Raw genomic sequence first — 14,912 nt, 5'->3', positions numbered from 1 at the left:
TTGACAGAGAGAGACACAGCGAGAGAGGGAACACAAGCAGGGGGAGTGGGAGAGGGAGAAGCAGGCTTCCCGCAGAGCAGGGAGCCCGATGTGGGGCTCGATCCCAGGACCCTGAGATCATGACCCTAGCCGAAGGCAGACGCTTAACGACTGAGCCACCCGGGGGTCCCGACAAGCATTGCTTTTCTACTTCAAAAACTAAAGAAGGCAAAGAAAGCCAGACTTACAGCTGCAACAAGAAAAGGCTTGACATAACTAGCTCCCATTGTTGTTGTTTCTATTAATTTATTCATTTGTTCACTTACCAAATATGTACTGGAAGCAAACAAGGTGAATACCATACAGTTCCTGCTTTCAAGGGGCTGACAGTATAGTCAGGGCCACAAAGAAAATAGGCAAACGAAGAATGATACTCTGAAAGTGCAGGAAAGGGTTCCTGGAGACTTTTATAGCTAGTTATGCAGAGAAATGAACAGAAAAAACAAACATCTTGCCAGCAGAATGAAGTGCAATGCTTTCAGTCATGTGACTTTGAAAATCTTCACCAAAAAAGCAAATAAGCTGAGAAGATTTATTCTTAATCATTCTTGACATATTCCAATTTTCTTTGTTTCTATCCCATCTTAAAATGTTATGTTTGCTAAGTTCAAGTAACCAAGTAACTGTGCTCTTCCAGAAGAAAGTTTTTTAAAAATCCAGTTATTTATTAACAATTTTCTTCCAAAAAGTGCACACCATAGTGGGAAGGTAAGGTAGTTCAGAATAGGTTTTATATTCATTTTAGACTATGGACATTAGGTTCATTCTTCAAATGCTATCCCACAGCAAGTTTCATGTATGCCTTCTAGGCATCCTGAGTGTATAAAACACAGCAGGATAAACAGTAGGATACATCCTGACATCACCTTCTAATATTAGAATCTAATAGTCATCGATGACATACACAATGTAAGAAAGAGAAACCTCAATGTCTGTGTCAAATCCTTAAGTTCTGAATTGATCCATGTTGGCCTGTCCCACTCTAAGTATGCCCCTTTGAAGAGTGGAGAATTAGGGTCTTTGTTCTGATTGCGGCCATCATCTTGCTATGTAATCTAAAAGAAGGAGGAACTTCTTATATCTTATCTCCTACATGTGGGGATGGTAGAAGGTTGGCATAGTACAGGTTATCCAATCTCACTAAAGGAAACTAACATTTATTTAGCATACACTATGTGCCACACATGAACTAAAAGCTTTACAGATGTTGCTCAAAACACCCTGTTAAGTAGCTACTATTAATGTCACCTTACAAGTAAAAAGATAGACCAAGAGAAGTTAAATAATCTGCCCATGCTCACACAACTAAATGGGTTTGTAGCATCTCCATAGCCTTTCGACTAAGACTCAAATTTTGGAATCATCTAGGATCCCTCTCTTTCTCTTAACACCAAATGGTTGAGCCTTGTGGATCTCTTTGTACAATGTTTTTCATATCCACCCTTGTCCTTCCAGCCCCAATTTGAGTTCTCATCAATTTCAGTCATCATCAATTGACCTTCCTTCTTCTAATCTCTTGCCACCCTCCATTCTCCTGCCTGGTTAGTCTTCCTGCATCATGGCTGGGATCATATCACTCCTCTGCTCAAAGGTGTTCCATGGCTTTTCATGGTCTATTAAATTAGGTAAACATTCTTTAACCTGGCATTCAAGGCCCCCTACACTATATAGTATACAGATTTGATTCAATCCAAGTTCCTTGAATGAATACATGGCATAAAACTAATGCTCACTGCTACTGGGTATTTACCCCAAAGATACAAAAGTAGGGATCCGAAGGGGTACGTGCACCCCAATGTTTATAGCAGCAATGTCCACAATAGCCAAACTGTGGAAAGAGCCAAGATGTCCATCGACAGATGAATGGATAAAGAAGATGTGGTATATATATACAATGGAATATTATGCAGCCATCAAAAGGAATGAGATCTTGCCATTTGCAACGACGTGGATGGAACTGGAGGGTATCATGTTGAGTGAAATAAGTCAAACAGAGAAAGACATGTATCATATGATCTCACTCATATGAGGAATTCTTAATTGTAGGAAACAAACTGAGGGTTGCTGGAGTGGGGGGTGGGGTGGGAGGGATGGGGTGACTGGGTGATAGACACTGGGGAGGGTATGTGCTCTGGTAAGCGCTGTGAATTGTGCAAGACTGTTGAATCTCAGATCTGTACCTCTGAAACAAAAAATGCAATATATGTTAAGAAAAAAAAAGAAGAAGAAGAAGGTAGCGGGAGGGGAAGAATGAAGCGGGGGAAATCGGAGGGGTAGACGAACCATGAGAGACGATGGACTCTGAAAAACAAACAGGGTTCTAGAGGGGAGGGGGGTGGGAGGATGGGTTAGCCTGGTGGTGGGTATTGAGGAGGGCACATTCTGCATGGAGCACTGGGTGTTATGCACAAACAATGAATCATGGAACACTTCATCTAAAACTAATGATGTAATGTATGGGGATTAACGTAAGAATAAAAAAAAATTAAAAAACAAAACAAAACAAAAAAAAACTAATGCTCACTGTACGTGGCAAGGGTTCCCCAAAGTAGTGTCATAGCATATTAAGTACTGAGCATGTCTTCAAGAGATAAATAATAAGATCTAGAATCTGTCTATCCCAAAAGCAAAAAAATTAAATCTAATATACCTGGGCTGGAGATATGGTGAAGGTTGTTGGTCAAGCAAAGGTAGCTATTTGATGGGACGTGTGCTTTAACACAGACTTAGATATCCAAGAGATATGTGGTCTTCCATGACTCTTTACCCCATTATCAATATATTGCTTCCTCCATTTGGCCTTTTGGTCCCACTGAGATGTAGTTAGAACTCCTTATGTTGAAAGTGACAGAAATCCAACTAAACTGGCTTAAACAAAGTGGAATTTATTAGCTCATATAACCAAAAAGTCCAAGGTATAGGTATGGCTGGATCTAGGTACTCAAATGATATAAAGGAATCTCTCTACATCTTTCAATTCTGCTTCCCCCCCAGGAAGTCAAAACGAAGCAGGAACCCAGGAAACACGCTCCATAGAATAATTTGGAAATGTGGCCATCCCTGAACCGATCACAGCAGCCAAGTGATGTGAATTCCCATTGCCCAGTCCTGGATCACGTGATCACCTCTAGATCCAGGAGATCAGCTACACCCTTACCACATAAAGTGAGAAAGTGAGAGGTGGTTACTCAAAGGGAAAATGGGGTACTATTACCAGACAAAGGGACAAATAATTCCATGTGGTTTGAAAAAGCACTGAAGCCCACTGTTAAAAAGTTCTGATACAAGAAATAAGATGGAGGTGGTCAGCAGGGTGCTGGGTGGCTCAGTGGGTTAAGCCTCCGACCCTTGATTTCAGCTCAGGTCATGACCTCAGGGTTGTGAGATCGAGCCCCTTGTCATTGGGCTCCATGCTCAGTGGAGCGTCTGCTGGGCCAGGGTTGGATGAAGAGGAAGCAGAAGGACACTGTGGGCAGGTGGTCCAACAGAGCAGCACAGGATGCTCAGAAATAATGCAGAGCCTTGAGGCACAGAGTTTGTGCAGGGAAGCAGAGTGTGAGATGAAGCTAGAAAGGAAGCTGGGTACAGATGGTAGAGAGTCAGTGCCTACCATGTCCAATATTTTTTCAAGACAGGCCAACTCTACATCTGTTCTTATCTGCTGGATATTTACATTATTTGCATTCAATGTTATCCTATATCAACCTCCAAAACTCATTGAGAAAGTCCCACAGATTTAGCTGAGGGTTCTTAAACATGTTCTCCTCCTGCAGTAGGCCAGAGAAGGAAAGGAAAGAGGCTGGGCATAGGCTGAGGAGAGAGGGCTGTAAGGCCTAGCAGCAAGCCCAGGAGTGGAGGCAGTCTAGCAGACAGGAAGACAGGGCAAAAAGGCAGCAGAGTAGGCTGCAGGCAGGTTGGAGCAGAAACCAGAGAAAGAGAGGAAGACAAATTACTAGAACCGCCAATTTGCAGGGCCATGAAACCTGAACTCTTTCTGGATACGTCTTCCTGGTGACTCCTCTGGCTCCGAAACTTCAGGAAGGATAACTGATACCCATAAAGAACTGTGGCTGTGTAACTGCAAAGTGGGATAAATGCTTCGTTTTGATTAAAGGCAAAGTGGTTTTTCTGACCAAGAAAAACCGTAGCTGTCTACTCTGCAGAGAGGTTGCACACATGGTTACAGGCACGAGGCTGAGGAAAGTGCCAGATGCATGCTGCAGAAAGACACAGTGAGCATTAGGAGCCGGATGGGGAGAAGCAGACAGAGTCCTGTCCCCAAGCAGCAAGGAGGCAATTTCCCATCCTACCTTCCCTCAAACACCAAGGAGGTCAGACTGGACCTGTTTTCCTTTATGACTATGGTCTCAAAATGAATCAAATGGTTGGTAGATCATCCTTACCCAACCACAGATATCCACTAATTTTCAGGAATGCCATGGTTAATGCTCCTCTGGGTTCAACCTGGACCCTACGACCCTCTTCCCAACTCGATTCTGTCTTCTCATGGACCATCCACTTAACGACAGTCTCAAGGAATAGACCGGAAGAACTAATAAGTTGAGTTAATAAATAAATCCAGATCCAACTGTAAAGAAAACAACAAAAACAGATCACTATTGCTTATTAAATGAAATCCAAGGGTTACTGTCTTTATGAAACTGAACAAAGATTTTTTTAAACACTAGTGAGCTTTTTAAAATAGAAGCCAAGGGGCTCCTGGGTGGCTCAGCCAGTTAAGTATCTGCCTTTGGCTCAGGTCATGATCTCAGGGTCCTGGGATTAAGCCCCCATGCTCAGTGGAGTCTGCTTCTCCCTCTCCCTCTGTCCCTCCCCCCTGCTTGTGCCCCCCCAAATAAATAAATAAAATCTTAAAAAAAAAATAGAAGTCAAATGTGCAAGTGTCCTAAACTACTCAACCAGCATAAAGTTGAAATTAAAGTATTTTTCCACCCAGCTCCATTCCAACCAAAGTTTCCTTCTCATTTATTTGATCAAAATAGTGCTCTCCGCCCCCCCACGCCACCCCCACCCCCACAGTGAAACTTCCTCCGCAGGTGGAGGCTATCCAGAGCCCAGGCAATGACTTCAGAAAGGTTTTGTTGTACCGATGCCTATGCGGACACTGATGCCATAACCACTATCAGTGTCTGTGGACAAGTAGTTGCAACAAATCCAGGACCCTGCCCCTGGGTCTCCCTGAAGGGTGATAAGGACCAGACAGTGGCTGTGCCACAGAGGGATCCCACCCCTCTGCTCATTCTAGAGGAGGACTGGAGACAGAAGGGGGAAAGACAGCAACAGGACAGGAGACAGACAGAGAAGCAGGTCATGGCAGAATGCCAGACATGGAGGCAGGTCTGGAGACAGGAAGTAAAGACAGTAAGTGAGATGTAGGCTGTAGGCTTGTTGGAACAGAAACCAGGAACAAGGCAGGGGGAAGAAAGAAGAGGAGAGCTGGTGATGGGACCAGTGGGGAAGTCCAACTGAAGCAAGATGAGGAAACAGAGAAAGCTAATAACTTGGCCTAGAAAAAGAGAGTAGGAAGCAGATCTGTAAATGACCAAAGAACATAATTTCTAACATCCTCAGAGAGAGGCAATGAGAAACTGATCAACTGAACATTTGGCCATGACCATTGCTTAGACAAGACCAGCAACGAGGGCTCTGATTCTTAAAGGATCCTAAAGATTCACTGGCCTCTATCCGTGTTCCCACAGCTTGCCATTTGTTCGTTGAGTGAAAATACGCTTTCCAAATCCTAGCAGAATTTATATTCTTAGGACGTTTCAAGGTCCACATATAAGACGCCTCAAAGAAGTTACCATGGTCGTTACCCTGAGACATCATATTTTATGTAAAAACATATTTTAAAGCTCAAGTAACACAACTCCCAGTGAAAAAAGCAGTTAGGCAATACCATAATGCAATTAGCTACCAGAATTTTGGAGCAAGAAGTGAAATCACTCAGTGAAATCTGGAAATTGTAGGCATAAATAAATGCCTTAAATCTAAATAATCTGTCATTGGGGTGCCTGGGTGGCTCAGTAGGTTATGAGTCTGCCTTCAGCTCAGGTTCTAGGATCGAGCCCCGCGTTGGGCTCCCTATTCTTAGGAAATCTGCTTCTCTCTCTCCTCCCCATTCATGCTCTCTCGCTCTCTCTCTCTCAAATAAATAAATAAAATCTTTAATAAATAAATAAATAATCTTTTTTTTTCCCCAAACAAACAAACAAAGATTAGTAAACCGCCAATCTTAACTGAGCTGAAATAAATCTGAGGCCAGAGTAGCAGTTCTCCCCAAAGAACCATGGGGAGATGTTAGAGCTTTGTCAGCCCTGTGCCCTCCCTCATCGCTAAAGTGAAATATTTCTTATTTCCAACATACCTTCCAGCTGACAGGTTAAACTGGCATTTTCTGATGTCTGCTTCATGGCATGCATTATGCTAGACACCCCCGTATGACCTCACCTAGTGTCACAACCATCGACTGCAGTAGGTGTTATTATCCCAATTTTACGGACGAGGAGACTGACGCCAGGCAGCTGGGAACCGGCAGAGCCAGGGTACGGACCCAGGGCTCCTGACACCCAGTCTGGCACACATTTTGTGAGATACCAGACTGCCTCTGCTGTTGAGACCTCTGGCTGGGAAGGAGTGGGCTAGTATTCAAAAGGTAGGATGCCAGAATGTCAATATTATCTTCTTATTCATCTATAAGCATGGCAAGTACTTCACAATAAAAATATGTAGAGTCATGTAATGGACTGAATTATGTTGCTCCAAAATTCGTATGTTGAAGCCCAAACCCTCAGAATGTGACCGCATTTGGAGATTGGGCCTTTAAAGAAGTGATTACATTTATTTTTTTTTAAGTTTATTTATTTATTTATTTATTTATTTAAGTCATCTCTACACCCAATGTGGGGCTCGAACTCACAACCCTGAGATGAAGAGTCGCATGCTCTTCTGACTGAACCAGCCAGTTACCCCAAGAAGTGATTAAATTTAAATGAGCCCATTTCGGTGGGCCCTAATCCATCTGGTTGGTGTTTTTATAAAAAGAGATTAGGATGGGGGGCCTGGGTGGCTCAGTTAGTTAAGCATCTGCCTTTGGCTCAGGTCATGACCCCAGGGTCCTGGGATGGAGCCCCACATCAGGCTCCCTGCTCAGCGGGGATCCTGCTTCTCCCTCTGCCTGATACTTGTGCTCTCTCTCTGTCAAATAAATAAATAAATCTTAAAAAAAAAAAAGAGAGAGAGAGAGAGATTAGGACACACCAGAGGTATACAAGTGCACAGAGAGATGATCATATGAAGAGGCAACAAGAGGGCAGTCATCCGAGCTGAGAAGAGAAGCCTCGAAGGAAATGGACCCTGCCGGCATCTTGATCTTAGACTTCCAGCCTCCAGAACTGTGAGAAAATAAATGTCTGTTGGTTAAGGCACCTAGTCTGTGGTATTTCCTTATGGCAACCCGAGCAGATTAATACAAGTCCCTACAATGTGCCAGGTACTGTGCTGAGTGCAAGAATGTTACAGTAAGTAAGACAGGGCCCCTTCTCTCAAGAGCTTGCAGTCTTGTAGGAGAGACTGGGAAGCAAACAATTAGAATAGGGCACAGTAAGTGCTACAAAAGTAAGTGCACAGCACTATGGGACACACGAGAAGAGCAGGCCGTGTAATCTGATATTTTCCATGTACATGAGAGAGAATGTCTGGCAAAACTTTTAAGGAAGTGAGGTCTGGGCTGAGATCTAAAAAGATTTCTCCCATATACCTGCAAGAACTTCCAATTTCCACTGACTGTGTATCTTTATATTCTTGATCCCAGTTCACCCAAATTTAGAAAACTCCTCTTGTGCCAGCCAGTTACTGCTCTCCTGGCATTTTGTTTCTCTTCAAAAACTAAACAGATACACACTTTCTTAAATGCTTAAGTCAAGGAATTGAAACTACGGCCTATGAAACTATTTAGAAATGTAAACAAAAAATCTAGATGCCAAGTTCTGTGCTGCACCTGTTTCTCAGAGCAAGGATGGATATAACCTAAGACTGCCAGAAAGAAGTCACTTAAAAAATCCTGGTGTATTTATTCAATGGGAGATATGCAAATATTAACACTGATTTTAAGAACAGTTAATGGCACAGGAAAATGCTGTCATAAAATATAAAGCAGTTATCATTTTGTTCATTATTTGTTAATTATGTAATAATCATACAGTTTCAAAAGCTCAAAATATATTTAGGGGTTATTTTAGGCTTGGAGGATTGGGTAGTTTTTAGTTAGTAGTTTTTAAAATAATTGACGTGCTCTCAAAGTTTTCTATAATGATATATATATATAAACATATATATGTAAAATTTTCATAATGAGATATATAAAAAATATATATATCAAATGAAATTTTTGTAATAAAAGAAAAAAATATTTGTTCCAGAAGGCCTGAGAAATTATCTGATTCTTCTGGAAGAACTACGCCACACTGTAGTTCTTCCAGTAGTTGCAACGACGATCAGTAGGAAGATCAAATAAGATGTCTGTGAAGGTACTGCAAATTATAAAGAGCTGTAATTTGATGAGGATGAGGATGGGTATTGTTTTTATTCACTTCTATGGTGCTCTTTCTGAACAAATCAATGTTGTTGAAGATGGAAATAGGTTTTGAAAAATCTCTAATCGTAACTGGCCATCGATACATTTGCTCCCTGTGGGTCATATTCAGGTTGGCCTCGGTGGGACAGGGATCACATCACTGGATACTGCACATGATTTCTCACCGATTGTGAACGGAATACGTGACGCCGAGCCCCGACCTCCAGAAATAATCCTTCACAGACAACTACCAGTGTGAATTTGATAGAGGCAGGTGCTACTCTCACTGCAGGCCACTGCCTGAGGGGCTGCTAGGGCAGGCCCTCGGGGAATTGAGGAGGGTGGCAGGACAGAGCATGGAAAAGTAGGGGAAATGCATCAACACTTACTAGATAAAGGCCCTCTGGGGGTCATCCCACCTCAAGTGACAGAAATGCCTCTACCAGCCACTAAATGTTACTTAAATAGATGTGAGAAAAGCTCTTTCAGATCCTGGGAGAAAGATACTGATCAGATGAAGCCTGTTATCAAGACTTTCCCACGCCTGCCTAGACCCTCCCTACAAAGAAAGAGTGGAGATAAAGACCTCCAGATCCTAGGAAGTGCCCTGAAATGAACTATGCCACCCAGGGCAATCCTTCAGACCAGTTAGGCAAGGGACCTGAAATAATATTTTCTACAGCTGGGTCAGGAGAAGAAAGTCAATAATTTTCTTTTTTCTTCCTTTCTTCATGCCCCCCCCCCCCAACTCTCTAACTCCCAAACTTGTCCCTCCTTTCCTCTCTTGCTATCCCTCCCTCCTTTCCTGGCTGTATATGCTTGTCTCAATTCCCATAGTCCAAAATATGACCAGCTGGCTATTTTCAATAAAGCAGCACTTCTCCAAAATTATTCTATAGTTTCCACTTCTCTGGCTCAGACTATCACAAAATTTTCCTTCCTGTGCTTCCATACTCTGTACAGAAGAAATGGGTATTTCATTTTTTCTTGGGACTCTATGTGATCCACTGTGGTCTATGACCTTAACTAAAAATGAAAGAGTCAGCTGATCTTTCCCAGAACTCAGCGCGTCGTAGGCTTCACATACGCAGAAGCCACTGGTGTGCAGCGGGGTGCCCAAAGGAGATGTTATATTTCTTCCTAATGTAGCCCACATTATGTCATTTGGAAAAGGAGCCCTAGACCAGGGCTGGCATGACATTATGGTATATGACACCCAGGCTACTCACCACACCTAAGAGCAGAGGGTAAAACTGCAACAGGAACATCCAAACCTATAGCTTCCCAGCCTATCATTCTTCTTGGTGTGGCATCAACTTAAAAAGAGTTGCTGGGGCCTTAGTGATCTGTCTCCTAGGAATACCTTCAATTTCCTTTGCTGATTCCAAGCAGCCCAGCCACCTCAGCTCTTCCATCACCATCTCCAGTTCCTCCTACGTGCTGTCTTGCCCAGACTTGCATCTCTTTCACTACACCCTCTGTGGGTCTCTGCGATCATCCAGCCTGGAGGACTACCCAGGGGGCTTTTTGTCTGTGAGCACACAACCCCCTCTACTGGACAAAACACAAAGAAACATACCCGTCTGGGAAAGAACCACAGAATTCTCCATCAGGAACATCTAATTCACGGCCCTCACTTTGTACCTGAAAGAGCTGAGCTTGCAGACAGACCGTGAGTCAACAGAATCATAAAAGAAACTGGAGGCAGGACACTGTGTCCCTCTGCCTCCCATGTTAGGTGCCATCATCATGCAAAACTACTTGCATCCTTCAGAAGTACAGCTCATAAGAGGATTATGCAACTGAGTTCATGGGAGTCCTTAGGTTCCAAGTTAAAACACTCTCCAATGCACAGCCATTGATGGAGAAGCAGGGTGTTAATTGAAAGAGCCTCAGACGGGGGAGTCATAGGACCTGGCCTCTAGTCCCAGTTCCAACACCTAACAACCTGTGAGCATGGGCAACACACTTAAAGTCTCTAAGCTTCTCTGTGCTCACGTGTGAAGTGAAAGACTTGGAACAGATGATTTCTACGGGGGCCAGCCTCTCACAATATCAACCCATGAGGTCTACAATTGTAAACCAGTTGGTGAAGGAGTACACACAGGATCACAGACAGCAACGTGGAGGAAAGTGCATCGATTGGAATGCTGGAGACCTTGTCCTAATCCTGGCTCTGGTACCAACTAGCTTCTTGACCTTAGAAAAGTCATTTGATCTCTCTGGAACTCTGTCCTAGAAATGCAGATGAAGCTAGATGATCTTCTTGGTAGGAAGATTATACCTTCTCATCCCTAATTTTCTACAATTATGAGTAATAATAACCTGAGTATTGATGCCTTCTTCAAAGGATCCTAAAGCCACAGGGGTGTGTTCACTCATCTTTGAGACAAAGAAGGGAGCCATTAACCTTTCCACGTGTTTTCTAATAAATATAGCTAAGGGTACATACACCAGACAATTTGCTTGGATTCAGAAGAACACACATAGATACACGCTTACTTCCAACCTATGCAGTAGACAAGACATTGGTTGAAGGGACTACCATCAAACCACAAAACTTTTGTGAACTATACAACAAAACAGCTAGGAAACCACTGCTTTCTATGAAATAATAAGACCGAAGAAATTACCAAGTTTGATCATTAATCCCACTAATTTTAAATGGGGTTACAGGAATTGACATAAAGTTTAAAAGAGACAAACCGAACGATGGCAAGGTTGTATCCTAATGGCCCAAGGATGGCTCTGGAAGCAGAGCAGAGGGGATCACTGAGCTAATAGGTCCAGCCCATCTCACCCCAAACTACCCAGTAAATGACAATCTTTATTTTAAAAATGTGCCATGAAAACACTGTTTCAAAACAAGTTCTCCAGCTGCGTCATGACCCCACCTTGCACCTGTCTGTCTGGTCTGGATCTGCTGCAGACATCAGGAAAATAGCAGTGGATTGTGACAGCTTCATAACCAACTGTTGGACTATCAGCCACAAGGTTAAATGGAAAGGCACTGGAAGGAAAAAGAAAACCACAACCCTGGAAGAGTTGCTTAACATTTCTGACATTCAGTTATCTTGGCTTTTCTCTTAAAAAAAATCTTTAAACAAATGCATTTGAGCCATAGTGTTTTGCAGCTAAAAGAAAGACAGCCTACATTTGAAATAATTTGTTTACTGAGTTCCTCCCTTCAAATGACCTTCCAATTCCCCTCCTTCTTTTTTGGTCCCCCAGGGAAATATTTTGAAAGTATTAAAATTCCAATTTTAATGTGTTGTTTGACCTGCACACAACAAGACCAAGAAGCACTCAAGGTGTTAAACCACTGTTTGGGGGCCTCGTCTCAGAACTTGGTCTACACATTTTTCTTCAAAAGGCCAGTGTAAAATGTTAATAGTCTTTGGAATCTCACCCCCCCTCTTTTGTAAAGATGTGTCCCTGAAAGTAAAGAGAATACTGATTCTAAATGTTGGTACAAACTGAACAACAGTAGAAAGATCTCACAATAGGATAAGCCGGGGCACAGAATAACCTAGTTAGAGAAAAGAATGTCTGCTCTGTCAGTCTGCCTTCCCTAGTGCTTCTCCTTGTTGGCATCAAGGAGGAAAGATCCCTTTCACACCTGACATAAGTATGCACTGTCCTTCTGAAATGTGAGAAGAGCAACCCCCTGAAGAACAAGGAGGCCTCTTGGCAGGAGTAAAGCTGGAGAAACCAGAAGCCTAGCTGGCAAGGCCTATGTTAAGAAGTGACTCTCTCCATGGAATGCTGCTGGAATCAGTTAGGTTACTTCCTCAGGGTTATGCAACGTTACTAAAATCTATTACTTAAGAATTATCCTTGTGCATTATACACCAATACTAAGATTCCTATTCTGTGGATCATAAAACCATGGGCCACATTCTGGCTCTCCCCAACCTGCTTTCACAGCTTTGTTTCTCCCCATCACACATGTGCCCTGCTAACACAGTACAGAATCTACAGATTACTTTATATTTTGGTCCTCACCCTTCTAGAATGGATGTGAGTTCCATGAGGACAAGGATCAGCTTTTTTTTTTTTTTTTTTTTTTGGTTTCGTCCACTGTTGTGTCCACTATACCTAGAACAGTGTTGAATACACGACAAGTACTCAGTAAATATTGCTGAATGCATGAATGATTTCTGAGTGCCTTGCAGAGGTAAACACAAATGATCACAATGTCAGCTGTGTTCACAGTCACAGTATAGAGAGGATGGTTCCACGGCCACAGGGGATGTGGCAATGTGGTAAAACGGGGAGGACAGGTAGTTCAACACGAAAGTCTTCCATCTGCTATTTTCCAAGTGAGTCACCCTCTTTGCCTCTCAGCTCCATCCTCAGTCACGTGGAGATGGACTCCCTACTTCAAGGACAGGACTGTTAGGAATCACACATGAAGGAAATGGTCTTGAAAAGGTTTACATCTTTTGGGAGAATATGAAAACTACACATTTATGCACATACACTGCAGACCCACAGAGACAAAGACGGAAGTACAAGCATAAACACAGATGAACGGGTTTGGGAACAATTTCAAATAGGAACAATGTTGGAGGTCATCGAAAGGACATGACCACAGACTGTGGGACAATCGGGGGCTCCTTATCCCTTCCCCCAATCCCCATCCCTAGAATTCTATATCTTATTGTTGCCACATTAGCAGCCATTTCAGGGACACAACCTTGGCAGAGCAATGTGTTGTTCAGACCATCTCAATGGTACACATGACTAAGCCCAGTTAAGGACTCTATATAAACTTTTAAGATTCAGGTGGGCAGGTGTGCAGGTCTACCTGTCTTGTGGCTATGGAAGACAAGCCTTGTACCTTTGCTTATTAAACCTGCCACCTACCAATCTGGAGTGGCCTGACTCTTTCTTCAGTCTCTCCCTGCCCTCTGTGTCCAGGGCCCAGTTTCAGATTTCACCCAGGGAACTTCCAAGGTTTCAAACCAACAAATAGAAAGTACAGGACAGTTCTTAAACTCCTGCTTCCTAATTTTAAACCATGACGTTTCAGGATGAAATTGTCTAAGCAAGTGATTCCCTTGTTGAACAATGTTATAATAATGTTCTCCTGAAAGCAGAGCAAGGATCATGTTGAAGGCTCCATAGTTTTTTGGATCCAAAATTTGTTCAGATCAATACAACCCTAACAAAAGAATGTTTTCTCTTGAATTCTTATCATCTTTTTAAATAAATGTATCTTATGTGTTATATTGAATGCAAGTTCCTCAAATCCTTTCTGGAACAAGGTAGGACATAAACCGAATAAATTGTTAAAAAAAAAAAAAAAAAGGCAGACAGAAATATACCCACCCACCTCATGGGGATTTTTGTGAGGATCTAATGATAATGCACATGGAAGTTCTATATAAGCAACAATGTGTATCCACAGATATCATTGCAGTTGGTGGTTCTTTTTGGCAATTTTTTTTAATTAGGTATAATTGACATACAATATTATATTAGTTTCAGCTGAACAACATAGTGATTCAACATTTGTATACACTGCGAAATAGTCACCACAGTAAGCCTAGTTACCACTGTTACCACACAAAGTTAATAAAATATTATTGACTATATTATATCCCCATGACTTATTTTATAAGTTTGTATTACAAAAACTTGTATTATAAAAACTCGTAAGTTTGTGCCTCTTGATCCCCTTTACCCATTTCTCCCCCACCCAACCCCCGCTCCTCTGACAACCATCAATCTGTTCTCCATGTCTTTGAGTCTGGGTTTTATTTTTTTTGTTCATTTTGTTGTTTAGATTCCACATATAAGTGAGATCATGTGATATTTGCCTTTCTCTGTCTGAACTATTTTACTTAGCATAACACCCTGAAGTTTCATCCATGTCATTGCAAACAGCAGGATTTCCTTCTTTATGGATTAATATTCCATTGTGTATATATACCACATCTTCTTCATCCATTTATCTATCAGCAAACATTTAGATTGTTTCCATATCTTTGCTGTTGTAAATAATGCTGCAATAAACATAGGGGTGTATATATCTTTTTTAATTAGTGTTTTTCTATTCTTTGGATATATAACTAGAAATGGAATTGCTGGATCGTATGGTAGTTCTTTTTTTAATTTTTTGAGTACCTCTACATTCCCACCAGTAGTGTCTAAGCGTTTCTTTTCTCTACAGCCTTTCCAGCCCTTGTTATTTTTTATCCTTTTGATACTAGCCATTCTAACAGGCATGAGGTGATATCTCATTGTGGTTTTGATTTTCATGGCCTTGATG

At 42.2% G+C, this 14,912-nt stretch overlaps 1 protein-coding gene across 1 annotated transcript in view; it reads right to left on the bottom strand.

Annotated features, from left to right (window-relative positions):
• The window catches only part of FMN1 (formin 1), a 385,670-nt gene that overhangs the window by 337,833 nt on the left and 32,925 nt on the right, over positions 1 to 14,912 (bottom strand). The gene's annotated exons all lie outside the window — the stretch shown is intronic.

This window comes from Neomonachus schauinslandi, chromosome 9 (genome assembly GCF_002201575.2).
Source record: "Neomonachus schauinslandi chromosome 9, ASM220157v2, whole genome shotgun sequence".
NCBI lineage: Eukaryota > Metazoa > Chordata > Mammalia > Carnivora > Phocidae > Neomonachus > Neomonachus schauinslandi.
This window is presented reverse-complemented; position numbering and strand designations above follow the sequence as displayed.